Raw genomic sequence first — 22,397 nt, forward strand, 5'->3', positions numbered from 1 at the left:
CACTAGAAATATGTTGACATGAACAAGGTTGACATGAGTTGTTTTTTTGTCGTTTTCTCCATCAAGTTACCGGAAACCCCTTGCATGGCTCGCTTCGCTCGCCATGCTGTGATCAAGGTGTCTCGCTCCGCTACCGCTGCACTTGGCACAGGCTACCGTTCCCAATCGTAGTCAACGTCAAGTATGGAAAAAGTCCCCAAAAAAGTGAAAAACTCATGTCGACCTTTTTTCATGTTGACCTTGTTCATGTCGACCTAATGGCTGTGTTGACCTATCCACTGTCGACCAATGGGTGTCAACCTACTTGGTGCCTACTTACAGCCCAGATACCTCCAGGAACATAACTGACATTAAATGGACATATAAGAAAGTGAAACCCATATAATTGCCTAGCTTCAAAAAGAATGCAGAAGGGAGATGATATAGAAAACAATAAAAAATAGGAGAAAATAAAAGACAGAATAGAGACGGTCATGATAAAACTGCAACTTTTTTTTTTTTTTATGAAAAGTCTAAAATAAATGTCTATTTCTGTACTAAAACATGCTGTTAGTTGTAAAGTTAATTAAGACTATGAAATAAAGATTTCATTTTATAATAATGCAATTTATCCATTTACAGTAATGGTTTTATCTCTTCATACCAACACCGTTGTAAAGTCATTGCTAGATTGTATGATGCAACTTTATCTGTTGTTGCTTTAGGGGTCTATTCAATTGATGTTGGATCCTTTCCAACGGAAAGGATCCAACATTTCAGTATTCAATTTGCGGCCAAATCCGATAGGTTTTGTCCCTTTCCGACAATGGTTATCCAACTTTTTTTAAAGTCTGATTGACATTGTTGGAGACAGGGCTAAAACCTGTCTGATTTGGCCGCTAATATGACAAAACTAGTGAATCTGCGGCTAATCCACAGATCCACGTGTTTTCCGACAAGTCGGAATTTCTGACTTGACAGATAAACGACTGTTTGATTGAATAGGTCGATTCTGGATTCAACCTTAAAGTGACGTAAACGGCTGTTTATCCGACAAGTCTGGAATTCCGAATTGAATTGAATGGACCCCCTAAAATGGATATTTCCAGACAAAAACTGAAAATGAGGCAAAAGTGAGTAACTTTATAATATAACTACCCTGGATAAGAAAAAAATGTATTGCTTACAATACATTTATTTTCTTTCAACCGCCTCTTAATTCTGTTAATGCGATCCTGCGATAGCGATAAAAGAACAGGTATCGACATCTGCCCTTTCTAATGAGCAGAATTTCCAGATTTTGTGTTAATTAAGCGTTTTGGGTATATTATTTTTGTTTATTTATTTAAAGAAATAAACATTACTTATGGTTTACAGTAAATCCTGTATTTTCTGAATCTTTTTACCACCTGAAACGCACAAGCAGGTCCAGGAGAGTAAGTTATTTCAATCGATCAAAAATGATTGCATAAAATGAATTGAATAGCACTCTGCGCTTGCCCTGTGCTTTCTGTGGTGAAATAACATTAAACTGATGAGACGATACAAATGTATTGATGATTAATTGGTCTATACAGTATGGTGACCTTTACAAATGTTAATAATATGCCAGTTATGATGCCTGATCATAACATGAAATCAGTAAAAAAAAATATATATATATATATCCCATATTCTGACTTTAGAAGACCAAAATAATATATATATTTTTAATTGTAAAGAAATGGCACATTTTATATTTAATGAAAAATAAAGCCATTGGGTAGAAAACTGCAATTGCTTTGTCGTTGGTGACATTTCAGTTTAGATTTGTTCTCTTGGCTTACGAGGCAATGCTGGGAATGATTAATCTTGTAACACAAACTGGGTAAGAAGTAATGAATTGGTAGGTTGTGCTGGGATATGAAACCATACCTGAGAGCCTTACCTGCTGTTATTCCCGCCTCAGCCCAGCCTTTATTTAGTGACATCATGCTGTCTACTACAGCAACCTGTTTGAGGGTCAGATTCCTGGCAGCACAGGTAAACAGTACTTCCTGTAGCACAGGGAGGAGCAGAGCAGAGAGTTTGACAGCGTGCTCAAGCTTCTGGAACACGTAATTACCAATATGAAGTCAGGCAGGGAAGAAGGGAAAGCTGGTATGTTGCTTATCTACTGTATAATTCTCATTCCTCCTTCCTTCAAAGATAATAGTTTAGGAGACTGCATGCATTGCAAGTGAAGTGGATCCCTTGTAGTTTTTCTTCCTATTGTGTTTGGTCATTTCTACACATTGTGGCAGCTTCTGCCTGTGTTGTGATAGTTGGGGCAGGAATAATGCAGTGTTTGCTGCAAGTTTTTTAGGGATCTACTGCAAGTCAGTCAGCCTTGCAGAGCGCCATTGATTGGCAGTAGAGCAGTAATAATGTATTTTCTGTGTGATGCACTTTTAACTATTATGATTATAGTTTAGCAACTTGTATAGACTTTCTTTACTGTCTCATTCATTCAATACAAATCCAAAAATGAACCACTTATAACGGAGTTTATTGCAATAATAGCAGCCTGTGTATTTCCTTTCTTTATATATATTTTTTTCTACTTGTCGCAAGTAAATAGAGGGGATTTCAATTGATGGCAGGAATTTTGAAAAACCTTGTGGCACTGGATTTTTACCACAGCCGTGGGGTTTTGCTATTCAGTTAGTGGACTGAAAATGATACACAGAGACTTCCACAGAAGTAACTGCATATTTTTTCACGCACCTCCAGACCAAGTCTAATTTTTCCTAAAATGTTTATTTTTAAGAAATTCACCTGACTTGCTCTGGCCCCCGTAGCTATTTAAGCTAATTTCCAGTTAGCTTAAATCAGACATGTCCAAACTGCGGCCCTCCAGATGTTGAGAAACTACACATCCCAGCATGCCCTGACACAGCTTTAGCATTCTCTGACAGCAAAACTGTGTCAGGGCATGCTGGGATATGTAGTTTCACAACAGCTGGAGGGCCGCAGTTTGGACATGCCTGGCTTAAATAGTCTGCAATTACCTTCCGAAGCAGTATTTTCATTCAGTGTCTTATCTGGTTCTTTTGCAGCAGCGGTGAGTATGTTTTTGTGTGAGTATAAGTATGTGTGAGACTGTGAGAGTGCAAGTCCTTCCCCTCCCCCTCCCAGAGCTGGCTGCTGGCGAACTACATCTCCCAGCAGCCCCCTACCCAGTGGGAAGATGTAAGAAAGAGCACTGGGCAGGCGAGTATCTGTTTCCAATGCTGAAAACCCTGCAACCATTTGTTCTTTTAAATTGCGTACCACGGGTATCGTGAGTGCTCATACCCACGGTAATCCATAATTGGGCTTGAGGTACGCAATATTTTTTACCTTGCAAAACCTCTCACCCATCACCTAACTGAATCCCCCCCCACCCCCCTCCCATCCCCCAATAGCGGTGATCGTTATTTGAGTGCCAAACCAATATTCAGATTTTTCATTCTCAACTGGCTAGTTGCATCGGCAAGTCATGAGTCACAGGGTGTCCTGTTCATTAGTGACATCACTTATTTCTGGTGACTGTGGCAGGCTTAATTGAGTCGGTCCAGAAAATGTCTATTTGCAATGTGCATAGGTTGTGGTCACACTTTTAACTTGTTTCTCTGTATTCTCAAAGAGTATTTGACTGCTTTCACAGCTAAGGGCTGGATTCAATTAGCTGCGGTCATTTACTGTGAGGAAAAGGTTGCTAGCATTGGGATTTTATTCAATTACACCCCCTTCTGCTTGCTCAGTAATTTTGTAGCCAACGTATTTGCAGCACCCGCGATAAGAACATTTACTGTGGGGGGGGGTTTCAGACTCCCTCAGGCTCGAACAGAAATACATGTTAAGTGTGGGCTGTATTAAATAGCTTCGTCAGAACAATTAGCCCGCAGTTAATTACCACATGTAATTGAATCCGGCCCTCACTCTGTTAAGACAGATGATAGGGGTTTACCATGGGCTAATTTTTGTTCTGTCCTAACTTATTGCTTAATTGGTGGTAATTGGGAATGTTTTAATTGCTATACAGCTGTGTCCTCATACACCATATCTACATAGTAACATAGTTGTTGAGGTTGAAAGAAGACAATTGTCCATCAAGTTCAACCTATATTTGTTCTGCTGCTATGCTCTGGATTTATTTTTACCGACCGGGGTACTACCATACATTATTATGAAAGGTTATATCCTTGAATGCCTTCTTCAGCTAAGAATTTGTCTAGCCCTTTCTTAAACCTATTAATTGAGTCAGCCATTACAACGTGCTCTGGCAGAAAATTCCATAACTTTAGTGCCCTTACCGTAAAGAAACCCTTCCTTCGCTTGGTATGAACCTTCCTATGTGTATAGCTCTCTCGATAAGCAAGTCACATGAAAGTTCCATATACAGTATTGACCCTTTATGTATTTGTAAATGTTAATCATGTCTCCTCTTAGACCCCTTTTTTCTAATATTACTTTTCCTCATAATTCACTGACTCTAGGCCCTTAATTAATTTTGTAGCTCTTCTCTGAACCTTTTCAAATTCCATGATGTCTTTTTTTAGAATGTGTCACCCAGAACTGTACACTGTATTCTAGATGCAGTCCTGCCAATGATTTATGCAGTGGCAGGATTACATTTGCATCCCTTGTCTCTATTCCCTGTTCTATGCATGCTAATACCTTGCTGGCCTTTGCTGCTGCACCCTGACATTGGGCAACGCTGCTAAGTCAACTGTCAATGAGCACCCCTAAATCTTTCTCCGTTACTGATTTACCTACATTTACCCCATTTAATTCATAGAGTGCATGTTTGTTTTTGGTCCCAAAATACATAACTTTACATTTCTCTGTATTAAACCTCATATTACACTTCGCTGCCCTCCAGTTTAATGAAATTATTTTGTAGAGATTCCAAATCCTGAGTTCAGTATCATCTGTAAAATGGACACCTTGCTATTAAGACTGTCTCCTACAGATGGAACCACACTAATAGCAATGGGAGCATCTCTGTGCACTGCAATGGAAGCATCTTTGTGCACTCCCGTAGCATGGCTAGGCGCCGGATCACATAGCCGCGGCGGGAGTGCATGTTTGCGATGGAGCCACATTAGATGAGTGTGGCTCCATCTGTATGTCATTTATAAATATGTTAAACAGAAGTGGGCCTAGTACAGACCCATGAGGTACACCACATAGTACTTTAGCCCAGCTTGAAAAAGTTCCATTGACCACCACTCTGTTACCTATTTGCCAACCAATTATTGACCCAAGTACAAAAGTTGCTTCCTATGCCAAGTTCTCTTAATTTATAAATCAACCTTATGTGAGGCACTGTGTCAAAGGACTTAGCAAAAAAATAAGCTAATTAAGTTAGTTTGACATGACCTTACCCTCACAAACCTATGCTGGTTCCTACTAATGATCTTATTGCACCCCATGTACTCCAGAATGCTGTAACTTAATATGCCTTCCAGTGTGTTCCCCACTATATATGTTAGACTTACCGGTCTATAATTTCCAGGATGTGTCTTCCCTTTCTGAATAATGGCACTACATCTGCTATTCGCCAGTCCCTTGGTACCAAGCCTGATGTAATTGAATGTTTGAAAATTAAATATTAGGGCCTTTCTGTTTCTGAGCTTAGCTCCATTAGAACCCTTGGGTGTAGTCCATCAGGTCCCCGGAGATTTGTTAGTCTTAATTTCCTCCATTTTTTTTCTCTCTAGTAAATACTGACAAAAAGAATTCATTCAATCTCTCTGCTTTTTCATTGTCATCATTAATCAATTTGCCTATCTCACTTTTTAAGGGTCCTATGTTGTCTTTTTTTTAACCTTTTTCCATTGATAATACTTGAAAAACATTTTAGGGTTTGTTTTGCTTTCCTTTGCAATTAGCTTTTCATTTTCTATTTTAGCAGGAGGATTTCCCTTTTGCACTTTTTGTTACATTCCTTGTAGTAGTGAAAAGACTCCATATTGCCATCAGATTTAAACACTTTAAAAGTACACCTTTTTTTTTCTATCCATTTCTACCCTTACCTTCTTATTAAGCCACATTGGTTTAAACTTTGTTTCCCATGGGAATGAATTTATGTGTTGATTTGTCCTGCAACGTTTTAAAGGTGTCCCACAGTTCTGTAGTGTCCTTACCTTTAAAAAACGTATCCCAATCTATGTCCTTTAGAGAGTTCTTAAGCATAGTAAAATTTACTTTTAGAAAATGTAAAGTCTTACTTGAACCCTTATATTGTTGCTTTTGGAAACTTATTTCGAATCAGACCATGTTACCCAACGGCTCCCTTACATTAATATTTTATATTACCTCTACATTATTTATTACTATGCCAGTATATCTAGCCTCAATATGATATGCAGCGCGAGTTGGCTGGTGTGCATGTGAGCCCACCAGGTCTTATGGAACTCTGCTTACATCGGGAGTCCTTTTTTTTTTTTTTTTACAAAAATGCATCTTGATCGCAACACCATGCAACTAGGACGCATGGGTGGACTGTACTGATTCATTTGATATGATACTTGAATATTGTGTGTGACCAAGTCTGTATACAGAATAGAACTTGTAATGGAAAAAAAGCTGTGGCTGCTACATTTTAGCATTTTGTATACAGATTCAGAGACTAAATAAGGGGTCTATTTACTAAGCCTTGGACGGAGATAAAGTATTTGAAAAATTACAGGTAGGAGCTGCTTGGCTGGTACTTTATCTCCAGCCAAGGATTAGTAAATACACCTGTAAGGGAGGAATGTATGGCACATAACGTACCAGTATGGCTCTTCCGGCTTAGCCTCTTTACCGGCCGGGTCCACTTCGCCTCTGTGACAGGCGCACACCCCAGGTCAGCGGCCCCACAGAGCGGGCCTGATTCGGGCGCTCTACTGTGGGACGTGCTGCAGGAGGAATAGCGCCAGTCCAGGGTCCTTATTCTCCACTCTAACCAAAGCATACACTACCGCTGTCAACTGTTCATCACTCCACAAGAGAATCCTTCACTTCAGAGCACAGATTAGCGGGACGCCGCAGTCTGTATAGACTTGTAAACAGTTTGGACTTTAGTACATATTATCATTATTATTTTTTTGTGGCATTTTTCTTTTTCTCTTTTTCTCTTTTTCAACTTTACAAAGATTACAGCGTTTGTTCTTTCAATTGAACCTTGCACTTCAGAATTTAAGCTCAAACCAGGAGCGTGCCCCAATCACTGATTGACTTTTAAACCGAATTTATACCTGTTGGGAAAGAAAGTATCTCAGCATCTTAGAATAAACAACCTTAAGTATATTACCTGCTTTTTCATTATTGATTTTAGTTTCACTTTATAACCATATCATTCACCACTACAAATAGGGTTTGAGCGCTGGTTCCCTGTGGATTTATCCACATCTGTATACTTACCATTTAAGGGGGGGTGGGACACCCCTCATTACCAGCAGCACACCCCGCCTCAGATTAACACCTCAGTGCGCAGAGAACCCATTTCTGTTATTTTTGGTATAATAAAATCCTTTTTAAGTCTATTGCATAATAAAGGGGTCTATGTACTAATCCTTGGAGTGAGATAAAGTACCAGCCAATCGGCTTATAACTGCATGTTACAGGCTATGGGGTAGATGTATGAGAAGTTGCCCGTGGCTACCAATCTGCTTTGAGTAACCTTTATCAAGTGCATTCTATAAAATTATATGTAGCAGCTGATTGGTTATCATGAACTTCGTGGGCCACTTCTCCACTCTTCACTGCTTCATACATCTACCCCTGTGTTTGAAAAATGACAGTGAGGGCTAAAAGACACGAGCCGGAATTTGCCGGCCGGGAAAAAGCCGGATGGCTTTTTCCAGTGCCGGCATTGTAATGAACAGTGAAAGGCTACAGGGCCTTTCACACTGCACGGCCCCGGCCCGGCTGCCGGGTTGCAGCCGGAACTATCCACTGGAAGGTCCGGCTGCCGGGCCGTCTTTGTAGCCAGTAAACCGTGTGTGTGAAGGGGAGCTTTCACACACAACGGTTTTTTCTTAAGCTGTGTCTAATGCTGCGCATGCGCACAGCATCACACACGGCTCAAAGCCGTCCTGTGTGCGAGACTCTGCTGGTTTCTCCCGGATGGCAAAAAGCCGGACAAAGTTTGTCCGGCTTTTTGCCATCCGGGAGAAACCGGTCAGTGTGTTACAGCCCTTAGGATTTGGCATCCTACAGATTTCTATAAGTTGGCTGGTACTTTATCTGTCTGCTTTATTTCTCGCCGTTGACCCTCCATGCCAGGCGCCATATTTAAGAGACAATGGGTGCTAGGCGCCATTTTTAAAAGTAACAGTTGTTTCTAGGCACCATGCACTGTACATGACTAAATGTATGTTTAATAATGTGTCTAAATATGTTATTTCACTGCGCTATGCGCAGTTGTAGAATTATGGACTGCACAGTTATAGAACTGCATGGACAAAGCACTTATGAGAAAAGTGTGAGGTACCGTATATACTCGAGTATAAGCCGACTTTTTCAGCACTTTTTTTTGTGCTGAAAAAGCCCCCTCGGCTTATACTCGAGTCAGTGCAGTGACAGGGAGTGCAGTGTGAAGGAGGGACACAGAGCGCACAGCGTGCGCCTCTCCTGTGTCCCTCCTGCGGCAGCGGCAGGTCTATTAAAGGAAGTACCCGTTCGTGAGCTCTGATTGGCTCACGAACCAGAAACAAACGCCGAGGCCACTGGAGATGCAGGAGGGACACAGGAGAGGCGCGCGCTGTGCGCTCCGTGTCCCTCCTTCAGAAGACAGCGCGGGAGCGACGGAGGGTAAGTAACAGGCACTGGGGGAGCATATTTGGCACTTGGGGTGGGACGACATATGTGGCACTGATGGGGCATATCTGGCACTATGAGGGGGCATATCTGGCACTATGAGGGGGCATATCTGGCAGCATGAGGGCATATCTGCACGTCTGGCACTGTGGGGCATATTTGGCAGCATGAGGGCATATCTGGCAGTATGAGGGCATATCTGGCACATCTGGCACTGTTGGGCATATCTGGCAGCATGAGGGCATATCTGGCACTGTGGGGCATATCTGGCAGCATGAGGGCATATCTGCCACATCTGGCACTGTGGGGCATATATGGCAGCATGAGGGCATATCTGTCACATCTGGCACTATGAGGGCATATCTGGCACATCAGGCACTGTGGGGCATATCTGGCAGTATGAGGGCATATCTGGCACTGTGGGGGCATATCTGGCAGTATGAGGGCATATCTGGCACTGAGGGCTCTGTACGGCTAGAGCTGCATTTGCCACCCTAGGCTTATACTCGAGTCAATAAGTTTTCCCAGGTTTTTGTCGTAAAATTAGGTGCCTCGGCTTATATTCGGGTCGACTTATACTCTAGTATATACGGTTTTTTGTTTCTAAAAAGCCTTGACAATTGTTCTTGAGACACTTTTACATAGAAAGTGATATGTTAATCTTCTTAGCTCCAGCAGGGGATAGGTGTCGATTATCAGACCTTTTGATGTTGGTCAGTGCACAGCAGGTAATGTGCTTGGATTCTGCAGTTCCTGTGAGAAGTTGTAAGAGTGAAATTACCAATACTTTGGTTACAGCACTTCCTTTGAAATGGCCCCTAGGTGGTCTCTTGTGTGTCTATGCTTTTGCGGAAACCAGTTTGTTTTTAACTATTTCCTGTATATTCACTACAGGTACGTGAACTTTGTATAAATTGAATCTCTGTACCATTTGTTACAAATACAGACACTGCTGTATAAAGTGTAGAATCTGTGTGATCAAAGGAGAATTGTAAATTACCAGTTGGTAATAGGATGTAGTTTAAACAACACAGAACTTTGTGTGGGAGGAAGGCCAAAATTGATTCATGTAGTTATCTCCTTTTGAAATGTATTTATATTGTGTAAGATATCCTGATTGGATGGTAAGGAACCCGGGGCAGGACCACCTCCTGAGATAGTGTATTTTTACTGTATAAAAAGATCTGTGAGCCCTGTGTGTGGATACCATCTTGCGTTATTCTGTTTTGAGCAAATAAACAGCTTTTGCCTCAAGACGACGATTGCCTTCCATCTTCCGACACCCAGGATTGCCCAATAGCAGTCCCGTTCTCCGGCTGTCCAGGGTACGAGCCTTGCATCTCCAAGTTCCGTCTTCTGCCAGCTATCATGCAGCGGCCTTGTCCACGACCAGTGGGAGACAGATAACACCAACTCTGAGGTATGGCAAGCGTGTTGACGCATACACAGCAGTAAGCGGTTTCAGGTGCCGGCGGTAGGAGCCAGAGCAAAAACGTGGTTGCAGGTGCCACGGAAATAAGGAGCCTGGTGGTGGCAGCAGTGTACCTGCCCACTGTGCGGTGGGTGGAGTCAGTAACAGGCGGTTACTGACTGTAAGCAGAAATCCCCTAATTGGCCAGGTCCTGTGTGACCCAAACCCATTCCGTGACAGCTGGACGCAACCGGTGAGGGCTAGGAAGCGCCCCGTCACAATTGCATTACTCTTATTTGTATTGTAATCATTTGGTGACTTTGGTGTATTACTCTTTCTGTGCTTTAAGTTTATTCATCACTTGTTGGGTATGTGGACACTTCTGCTGTACAAGATCTTTGCTATGTTAGTATAGACTACAGCATCTTTTACAGTACCAGTCATTTGTTTCTTGATCTCCTCCTCACCTCTTACTGCAAGGAGTTACATACCTCTTAATCACTCCAGTGAGTTGTGCCGTCTCCTGCTGTTGCAGGCCCACTGGGTCCCCTGCGTCTGTCTACTGTTGGTGCTGCTGCAGCCTACTGTGTCTTCCTGTGTTTGCCCACTGGTGCTGCGGCTCCTGCATCTGCTGCAGTGGCTGCCACTCTGTCTCCTTCAACGGTAGGCATCTGTGTGCAGTCATCTGGCCCAGGCATCTGCAGTTTATGGCAGGCACGCCAATGAGACACTCTTTTTTGCAAACCGGGTCAGATGCAATCACACTACAGGTGACCTGGGTCATGCCCACGAAAACCCTGGTACAGAGCAGGGTCATTTTTGTAAACACATAGCGATAACTCAGGTCAATGTGCGTTCACAAGGAAAAAATCCAGGTTTTTGCCATATGTGTGAAAAGGGGTATTACTAATATTTTTTATGGGTAAAAGTGCTATGTCCAATTCTTATGGGTATGTTTTTTTTTTCTTCATTTAAATTGTGAACTTCATTATTTTCTCTTTTTTTTCCATAAATTAAATTAAAAAACACATATACAATACAGTTAACGCTTCATACAGCATATCATCAATCAATATGCATTACATAGAACATACAATAACCACCCCACCCATACTCCCCGTCCCCACCTTCTTAATCATCATCTTTCTCTCTATTTACCTCTTTCATTACATCGGGCACTTTTGATTTGTTGTTGATGGATATTATTTTAATACTAGCTATGATAAAGTGAGTACTTCCCGTATACCTTTCTACCCTCTCATCTACAAACCCCTAACATCACCTATTCATCTTTATTATATAGTGGTCATTTTCATTTTCCTTCACCTATACCCTCCAATCTTATTTTTAACATTCTTCCCTTCCCTTTCTCCACCCTCACTCTATATTTATTCGCCATCACAGGTGATCACTCACTACCTGTTATTCAATTAGTGCCGTTTTTTTCGACCAGTTGAAAAATCTGTCACGGGCGAAAACAATGTGGCTTGGCAAATTCACCGCAGATCCACCTCTTTTTGATCCGCTTTTGCCCATGCAGATTCGACAAAACAAAGCGAAAAGGCATGGGTGAAAAGTGATTAAAAACGGGCGAAAACGCCCACAATTGAATACACAAGGTCGAATTAGTGCAGTTTTTTTGACTAGCCGAAAAAAACAGCACAAAATGAATACCCCCCCTTTTGTATTACTTGTGCTTCCAATTTAACCTCTATTTCATATTCGCTAGTGTTAAACCTTATCCACTTTGTTCTCGTACCCTTATACCTTATTCCAGTCCAGATACTATCCCTATCATCAGAAGAGAAGAGCGGGAAACGAGCAAACAGTAAAAAAAAAAAAAAAAAATCATTAGCTGCATTTTCCATTATAGATTTTCATTTCTGTTCATTTCGCCTATCATACATATGTTCTATGTTTTCATATACTAATTTATTTTTAGCTATCTATTAACAGCGTCTTTCAGGCAAATCCACATTATCATCCTCTATTATACCAAGTCTCGAGTGTCTCCACATGCCACATTTATCATAAAATTGATCCATGGTATTACAGGATGCATGCATAAATCTTTTGTGTCTAATTGTATCATTGACTAGTGCCCTTCATTTAGCCACTTTCGGGTAATTGCTCAAAAGCTACCAACGGACTCTGATCACTTTGGCCAACGTGGATAATTATATATCGCACATGAGTATGACTCTTTCTCGCCAAGGCCAAATAGACATATCCGGGGATTCAAATCCAGAAGTGCTGGGGCTTGTATATACTACATCCTTCCATATAAGTTCCCAAAAATAATAGATTGGTGGGCATTCCCATACCATATGCCAGTATCCTGCATTTTCTAGTTGGCATCTAGGGCACTGAGAGTTGTCACGCACACCTGCATGTTGCATAGACACCGACATGTGTTAAACAATGTGGATATATATATATATATATATATATATATATATATATATATACACATTTTAAGAAGCGCCATAATTGACAAAGGTAGCTTTCGTCAAACATGCACCTTTACCTTAAAATTTGCTGTGACTTGATAAATATTTTGGCGCACATAATCTGTAGCCTTAGATGTGACCCATATACCCAAGTATTTGAATCTGAGTGGGGACAGGTATACTGATTCACATCAGGTATCTGACCCGAGATAGGAAAGATATTTGACTTACCCCAGTTTATATATAGACCTGAAAAAATTATGAATGCATGAATTTGCAACATAGATTCTAATGACCTCTCCGGGTCCTCCAAAAATAACATGTCCGCATACAGAGCTATTATATCTTCTCTCTGTCCCAGCCTAATAACACCAGTTCTAGGATCTGCACGTATAAGACAGGCCAAAGGTTCAGTCGCTAATGCAAATAGCCCAGGTGACATAAGTCAGCCCTGGCGTGTACCCCTAGCCAAAGGGAATGAGTCTGACATAAACCCTTTACCAGTTCCCGCGCCATTGGTTGAGCATACATAAGTTGAACCCATCTTCTAAAATGCGGTACAAATTAAAAAAATTTAACACTGTCCATAAATAAACCCCATTCTACTGAATCAAAGGCCCTGGCCGCGTCAAGTGACAGAAACACTGCCCCGGATCCAGCTTCATCGCTTCCCTGCAGATGAGCAAAAAATATTCACAAGTTCTGAGTTGTAGATTTCCCTGGCATAAAAACAGCTTGATTGGGGATGGATAATTTACATAATTACAGAATTTAACCGCATTGCCAAGATTTTTACTAATATCTTAACATCATTGTCAAGAGTGAAATAGGTCTATACGACTCAGGGAGAGTGGAATTCTTAAGCTGTAATCATTGACTCACCTCTTAAATTTGTAAATAATAGTAAATAGCTCAGGTCTATCCTATCTATCTATCTATCTATCTATCTATCTATCTATCTATCTATCTTCATAACATACACACACCAAGAGGATGCTGACAGTGTAGTATATTTAGATAATTTTCATAAATCAGTTATACAATTTATATTCTACATACATAACAAAAGCTTTAATAATTGATTATCTGAACTATCCCTAATGTTTGGGTCTCCTCTTGGAACCAGCTAATTTTTCTTGAAAATAAACCCATGCACCAAAAGAGGCCAACATGCCACCTTTAGTGTAGTAAATTAATATTAAAAATCAATCTAGCAATTGACTAAAAATTATTACAATAAAAAAAAGTGTCCGTTCGCATAGCACTGAACCATTCTTCTTAGTCTACAGTCATCCAACCTGCCCCATACCTGAGTGCAAGCTCCTGGTAGGTACTGAGCATACTTACTGACATTTGTAATCTCCACTCCGGAGAGGAGAAGCAGGAGGGTGGTGCCGAGCTAATTGGGTCATCAGGCCCCACCCACTTGCCAGGAAAAGTACACGATTGGGCAATATTTACATGGACAGAGCTACATGATTAGCATATAATTGCGTCATTAGGCTCTACTGGGTCCGCAATTCACCATATTTTTCTCCATATTCTGCACACTTCACTATATAGTAGGCAGAATGCGGGAGGGATGCCCACTCTTCCGGGGCTGTGGGGGACTACCCAAGAAACCATGCGTCTCCCGCAGAATCCGGGGGAGTAGGTAAGTATGGTGCTGTAAACGTCGATTTACATACAGGACTAAAAGCAACACTTTAAAAGGACATTCAATACACTTTAAATGGAGCCGCTGCGGCCGCTGTAATCAATCCTTAGCCTTCGTACTTTTTACACCATTAGCGTACAAAGCCCCGTACCGTGTATGTACTTTGCGTACAAATGCCGCACTGTCGGTACAAAGTACACGCAGTGCGTACACACCCAAAGAAACTCTGTGAGCATTTAGCAGCTACACGTGTGACTGAAATACACTAATAACCTTAGCAGGGAAAGGAGACACGACACCAGATTGTATTAAAAATGTCGGGTTCCGACACACCAACATATAATTGCTGAAAGGGGGGTTACAATAAACAACAATACAATACAATAGAAAAATGGCTACAGTCAATGGTACATACGTTTTGGTTTCGCCTGTGCTTCCCGGCCGGTCCTCAGTCATCAAGGGAGATAACACAATGGAAACTAATCTCTTTGTCCATTGGACACAGGGATGGTCATTTACAGTACAGGAGAGGTCATAGGTCAGTTTGAATAGGTGGGCGATGTCTGTTCCAGGTGCACTTGCAGATGGTCTCCTCTGGGTTCCCGCCGCATTCCAAGTGTACAGTAAATACAGTTAATATTTATATTCTGCTGCTGCACATAACTATTCGCAGGAGCGTGTGATTTTCTGCAAAACAACACCGGAATATCGCCCTTAATATACCCTACAGCTGGATGCCAAACACCACCTTATAACCTAGTTATGTCCCCTCCTATCCTGCAAAGGTGAATCCCTTTGTTCTGATACCATTTAAATTAGTGTAACTTGCTGGTGTGGTGCAGGGAGGCTATGTGTACATTGTGCACTATTTGTATTAAATATGTAATGTGTTTTTATGGCTTTTCATGCGATCACAAACTCTACCGTAATTACTCATACCACGCGCTAATACGCAGGACCGCGGGAGCGAGCATACGCAAATTGTGAATATGTGCACGCACGGCAGAACAAGTACGCCCACGGAGGTCATCTGTGTGTAGTTTGTACGTGATGTGTGTACTGCAATATTTTTCGACTTCGACAGTGCAGAGAAGTTTCCAAAAAAAGGAGGGTTAAGGTAGTGATAATGTCGATATTATATTAAACCATAAAGCTATAACTCTAGATACACTTTTACCTGAATACACGTGCTATGCACTTTGTACGCTATTTGCGTACAGAGTCCCGTACGTGGTACGTACTTCGCGTACACATGCCGCGCTGAGTGTACAGAGTACGCACAGCGCGCGCACACACAATTGATAACCTTTAAACCTTATTAGTAATACAATGTAATAATATGGTTACACTTTAAACCTTTATGCAGCAAAGCACTGCAATGATGTTATACCTTAAACCTTAAGTAGCGCTGACGGTATAAAGTACCCGCAGTGTGTACACCTTATCAATACTTATAAACCTTATACAGTTAAATATGCTTTAAACCCCTGCTGGAAAGTGAGGACACAACACCGATTTGTAGTTGAAACCACAGGGTTCTAAGGCCACAGTGGATTATTTCAAAAGGTAAAACAGTACAAATTTTACACTACAGGCTAACAAGATAAATCTACAACAGAATAATGGCTACAGTCAATGTACATACGTGAGAATGTTCGCTTGCGCAACCCGGCCGGTCCTCCGCTTGTCAGGTAGAAAGCGTTCAGAGTCTTCTGACCGGCCAGGCAGCAACAGGCTTTTTTATACACTACTTCCATATACAATACAATGGTCACTGTAATCCCTTTGTCTATTGGATCAGAGATGTATCTTTACATTACATGAGATGTCATAGGTTGATTTGAAAAGGTGGGCTATGTCTTTCTCAACTGCTCTTGTGGGTGGTCTCCTCTGGATTCCCCCCGCATACATAATATACAGTAAATACAGTTTAAACCTATATTCTGCTTCTGCATCTAACTATCCTCAGGAACATGCGATCTTCCTCAAACCAACACCAGAATGTTTCCCTTAAAATACCCTACAGCTGGATACCAAACACCACCTTGTAACCTTGTTCTGTCCCCTCCTATCCTGTAAAGGTGAATCCCTTTGTTCTGTTACCATTTTAAACAGCTATTTCTTTCTGATGTGGTGCAGGGGGCTTATGTGTACAATGTGCACTATTTGGGTTAAATATGTAATGTTCTGATAACCCTCTATGCGCTCACAAACTCCGCCGTAAATACCCATACCACGTGCATGATCGCAGGAGCGATCCTACGCAAATTACGGATATGTGCACGCACGGCAGAATAAGTGCACGCGCAGCGGGCATGTGTATGGGGTTAGTACATGGTGTATGCATTACGATATTTTTCAACTTTGACAGTCCACCCTTTGGCAGTCAACAATAACTGCCGCTATCTAAACATTAAACAGAAAAATATACAATACATATCTACAAATGATTGGATGGTAGGAGGAGAGGTGTAGGTGGGAAATGTATGACCTAGTGAGATAGTAAAAGCATGTATGTATGAATAAATGTCTGAGGGGCATGTATCATTGTGCCGTATATGTTCTAGATAAGCTTCGAAGTATTGCGAAGTATACATTAAATCCTTCTCATCCCGTATTAAGGGTCTGTAAGTGGGCCAACAAACACTACCGAGCTCTTTTCGGCTTCTTGTTCCATCAAATGGGGTGCACATTTAGTTGATGATAAATGGAGGGGGAACATATGTGAGTGCTAATATATGTGGATATCACCTGTCGACTATGTGTGTCATTAACCGAAGGTTATAGAGATGAAGATGAGACACATATGTACAATACATTCACATAACATTTGTGTAATCATTCTTGGGTGTTGATCGAAGTTTCTTCCGGATGGGTGTATTATTGCTGAGGGAGAAACACAGGAAAAACGGGTGAAAGAAACGGGCCGTGGAATTCATTTGTAATCCTTATCACAACATCGTTTCTATAGATGGATCATAAATTAAATCTGCTGCTGTACCAATGCCCCCGCTCCTTAAACTCATCAATTTTGTACTGCGCTTGCGCCACGTTAAAATTCGAACACACCTAAATATCAAGCCAATAATTATGACGACTCCCAGGATACAAAGGAGAAACTTTCCTACACTCATAATAACTTTTTGAGCCCATTCTCCTAAACCTGAGAACCAATTGCGTGGGTTCAACCATGAGACCCAGCCGGTCAGTTCATTACTCACAGCAGTCAGGGTAAGGTTGTGTTTCCGTCGGAACTCCCACTTCAACTGCAAGATATCATCCATCTTTTGAGCAATGATCTTAGTTGGGTCGTCAGTGCTGTTTGTAATATATGTGCAGCACTTCACACCATATTGAGTTGCCAATGTGACACAGTACCCTCCCGTCACGGCTGTGATATAATTGAGGACCATCCTGTGCTGGATCAGTTCCATTTTGTAAGCTTGCAACTCCCTTCCCGTATACCTGAAGGTGTCGTCATACATCTCAGTGATATCTATCAGATTCGCTAGCGCATGGATGTACCTATAATTTATAATTCCTCTAGCAGTACGGGTGATATCTAATGCGAGAAGGAATTGAATCCCGGTGGATTCGTGTATCAAATCAGAGGCTACGTGCTCTGTCCTATCTATAACGTGTCTCTTAACGATGTGTTCATAATGAATGTGAGTGTAAGGAGCTTGAGCACTGCGGTGAACGTCTTTCATCTTATCATTGGTTATGGTCATAACCTCTGGCAACACTCTTCCAATGTAACACAATCCCTCTGAGTTTGGGGCAAGCCACTTATACGCCTTTCTCCCACAAATGAAATAAGCATCATCAGGGAGAACATATGTGACATAATATGACATTACCATATTGCAAACCTTCCAAGTGAATCCTATCCATAACTCTCTCATCTGTTCAGTACACGTTTCAGGCTGTATGATATGCGCACAGTACCCTGGTGATACTTCTCCAACCCGCATGGTCTTACTTCCTTGAGTATACCTATACCGAAAATACCTTCCACTGTTGGCTATTTGGCGTACAAGTTCAGAGTCTACGGGTATCCTATCAGCTCTGTGCGAAAATGCCATGGTTTGGTTATTCCATGTCACTTCCCAGTTTCCCGGCTTTCGGGAATTGGAAATGTTGAAATATACTAAGGATCTATCTACATGGTACTGGTAGAGCTTCAAACTAGGGGGCCTAGAAATATTAAATTTCTTGTCCACCGGTCTCCCACCCCGTAATTCGAGTACCTCATCTATTGCTAAAGGGTACGGTACTAATCCTGACTTGCTCTGACCTTGAGGTACTTGTGAGCACACCCAGCATTCTGTCTGGTTTAAGACCTTACCCACTAGTGAGTGGTAATCACTCAATGGATGACGGTCCATGTTGATATTAAGGCTGGACTGACATCTCTGGATGCACCCATCCTCAACTATGTTTTCACAATTCCTACAAATGCATTCTTCCTCAGCCAATAACCCTTCACAGTGCCTCCTAGTTTCTAGACTACCAGATCGTTTTCTGATACTCGCCTTTGCTCGATGGATGTGTTGCTCTTGGAATTCTACAAATCCGTCCTTGCCATCAGAACCCATTCCAGATCCTTTCTCGACCTCTCTGGTACTCTCACCGAAACAGACTGTTCTCGTCAACAACAGGATTAACAGGAAAACTCGGAACGCAGTCTCTTGGGATAAGTCCATCTTGTTTAAGGGGAGAGAAAGGGAACAAGAAGGGGGGGGAGGAAGGTAATGGGAGATGGAGAAAATAATAAAAAGGAAAAAGAAAACTGGTGCGACAACCGCCTCTGATCTTATTGTTCTCCGCGCTCAGGTGCCGTGACAACAGTCCTGCCTCTCAGCCTTCCCGGAACAGACACTCCAGTGATACGATGTTCTCTCCGAGTCAGCGACCTTTCTACAGGGAACATAAATCTTGCATTACATTGTGTTTAACTGCTGTATGAAGTAAACCATCCGTGAAAAATGAAAAAGAGAGAGAGAAAATAATAAAAGGAAAATTTGTCAGATTTGCGTTCACCATCAGGCTGTCACACCATCATGTTTATCGGTAACTATGCACAGAAAGAAAGAAAGTATATTTTAGGTTTTTTATTTTACAGTGAAATCTGCTGGCAACAGACTCACTGCAGCGAGGGACTAAGGGGAGAAGAAGCGAACCTTCCTAACAGGTGGTAGTTTGGGCTTCTTAGGCTACTGGACACCATTGGCTCCAGAGGGATCGACCGCAGGACCCGACCTTGGTGTTCGTTCCCGGAGCCGCGCCGCCGTCCCCCTTACAGAGCCAGAAGCATGAAGAGTCCGGAAAATCGGCGGCAGAAGACTTCGGTCTTCACCAAGGTAGCGCACTGCAGCTGTGCGCCATTGCTCCTCATGTACACCTCACACTCCGGTCACTGATGGGTGCAGGGCGCTGGGGTGGGCGCCCTGAGGGCAATATTTGACACCTTGGCTGGCAAATCTACATCATATATAGTCCTAGAGGCTATATAGATGTAAAATAACCCCTGCCAGTATTCCAGAAAAAGCGGGAGAAAGTCAGCTGAAAAAGGGGCGGGGCTTCTCCCTCAGCACACTGGCACCATTTTCTCTTCACAGTGCAACTGGAAGACAGCTCCCCAGGCTCTCCCCTGTAGTTTTCAGGCTCAAAGGGTTAAAAAGAGAGGGGGGGCACTAAATTTAGGCGCAATATATGTATACAAGCAGCTATTTGGGGAAAAATCACTCAGTTATAATGTTAATCCCTGCATTATATAGCGCTCTGGTGTGTGCTGGCATACTCTCTCTCGGTCTCCCCAAAGGACTTTGTGGGGTCCTGTCCTCAGTCAGAGCATTCCCTGTGTGTGTGTGTGCGGTGTGTCGGTACGGCTGTGTCGACATGTTGGATGAGGAAGGTTACGTGGAGGCGGAGCAGAGGCCGATAAATGGGATGTCGCCCCCTGTGGGGCCGACACCAGAGTGGATGGATAGGTGGAAGGTATTAACCGACAGTGTCAACTCCTTACATAAAAGGCTGGATGACGTAACAGCTGTGGGACAGCCGGATTCTCAGCCCGCGCCTGCCCAGGCGTCTCAAAGGCCATCAGGGGCTCAAACAACGCCTGTTACCTCAGATGGCAGACACAGATGTCGACACGGAGTCTGACTCCAGTGTCGACGAGGTTAAGACATATACACAATCCACTAGGAACATCTGTTACATGATCTCGGCAATGAAAAATGTGTTACGCATTTTCTGACATGAACCCAAGTACCACATAAAAGGGGTTTTATTTTTGGGGAGAAAAAGCAGCCAGTGTTTTGTTCCCCCATCAGATGAATGAATGAAGTGTGTAAAGAAGCATGGTTTCCCCCGATAAGAAACTGGTAATTTCTAAAAAGTTACTGATGGCGTACCCTTTCCCGCCAGAGGATAGGTCACGTTGGGAGATATCCCTTAGGGTGGATAAGGCGCTCACACGTTTGTCAAAAGGTGGCACTGCCATCTTAGGATACGGCCACCTTGAAGGAATCTGCTGATAAAAAGCAGGAGGCGATCCTGAAGTCTGTATTTACACACTCAGGTTATATACTGAAACCTGCAATTGCCTCAGCATAAATAGTGCTGCTGCAGCGTGGTCTGATACCCTGTCAGATAATATTAATACGCTAAGACAGGGATAATATTTTGCTAACATTGAGCATATTTAAGACGTTGTCTTTTATATATAAAGGATGCACAGAGGGATATTTGCCGGCTGGCATCCAGAATTAATGCAATGTCCATTCTGCCAGGAGGGTATTAGAAACCCGGCAGTGGACAGGTGATGCTGCATTTAAAAGGCACATGGAGATTCTGCCTTATAAGGGTGAGGAATTGTTTGGGGATGGTCTCTGGTACCTCGTATCCACAGCAACAGCTGGGAAGAAAAATTTTTACCTCAGGTTTCCTCACAAAAGCCTAAGAAAGCACCGTATTTTCAGGTACAGTCCTTTCGGCTTCAGAAAAGCAAGCGGGTCAAAGGCGCTACCTTTCTGCACAGAGACAAGGGAAGAAGGAAAAAGCTGCACCAGTCAGCCAGTTCCCAGGATCAAATATCTTCCCTCGCTTCCTCTGAGTCCACCGCATGACGCTGGGGCTCCACAGGTGGAGACAGGTGCGGTGGGCGGCGCGTCTCGGGAACTGCAGGGACCAGTGGGCTTGCCCACAGGTGGATCCCTAGGTTCTGCAAGTAGTATCACAGGGATACAGGCTGGAGTTCGAGACGACTCCCCCTTGCCGTTGCCTCACATCAGCCTTGCCTGCTGCCCTCGGAGAAAGGTAGTACTGGCGGCAATTCACAAGCTGTACTTCCAGCAGGTGAAATCAAGGTAGCCCTCCTTCAACAAGGCCGGGGTTACTATTCCAAAATGTTTTGGTACCGAAACCAGACGGTTCGGTGAGACCCATTCTAAAATTGAAATCCTTGAACACTTATATACGAAGGTTCAAGTTCAAAATAGAATCGCTCAGGGCGATTATTGCAAGCCTGGAAAATTTCAGGGTATCACTGGACATCAAGGATACTTACGTGCATGTCCCTATTTACCCTCTTCACCAGGTGTACCTCAAAATTGTGGTACAGGATTGTCATTACCAATTCCAGACGTTGCCGTTGGTCTGTCCCCGGCACCGAGGGTATTTACCAAGGTAAGGGCCGAAGTACTTATCCTGTACTTGGACGATCTCCTTATAAAGGCGAGGTCAAGGGAGCAGTTGTTCGTCGGAGTAGCACTATCTCGGGAAGTGCTACAACAGCACGGATGGTTTCTGAATATTCCAAAGTCGCAGCTGGTTCCTACGACGCGTCTACTGTTCCTGTGTATGGTTCTGGACACAGAACAGTATAAAAAGGGTTTCTCCCGGAGGAGAAGTCCAAGGAGTTGGCGTCTCTAGACGGAGACCTCCTAATACAAATACAGGTATCAGTGCATCAATGCACGCGAGCCTTGGGAAAGATGGTAGCTTCTTACGAAGAATATCCATTCGCCAAGTCCCATGCAAGGAACTTCCAGTGGGATCTGTTGGACAAGTGGTCTGGGTCGCA

At 42.7% G+C, this 22,397-nt stretch overlaps 1 protein-coding gene across 9 annotated transcripts in view; it reads left to right on the forward strand.

Annotated features, from left to right (window-relative positions):
• KAZN (kazrin, periplakin interacting protein) overlaps positions 1 to 22,397 on the forward strand; it is an 847,756-nt gene that overhangs the window by 371,673 nt on the left and 453,686 nt on the right. The window contains exon 1 of one of the 9 annotated variants that reach the window (XM_063942934.1): positions 2,098 to 2,118. The exons of the other annotated variants lie outside the window; for them this stretch is intronic. The gene's annotated coding sequence lies outside the window, so the exon portion shown is untranslated. Of the gene's footprint in view, positions 1 to 2,097; positions 2,119 to 22,397 lie in introns of those variants that run through there. 9 annotated transcript variants of the gene reach the window in all.

This window comes from Pseudophryne corroboree, chromosome 10 (genome assembly GCF_028390025.1).
Source record: "Pseudophryne corroboree isolate aPseCor3 chromosome 10, aPseCor3.hap2, whole genome shotgun sequence".
In the NCBI taxonomy this organism is placed as follows: Eukaryota; Metazoa; Chordata; class Amphibia; order Anura; family Myobatrachidae; genus Pseudophryne; species Pseudophryne corroboree.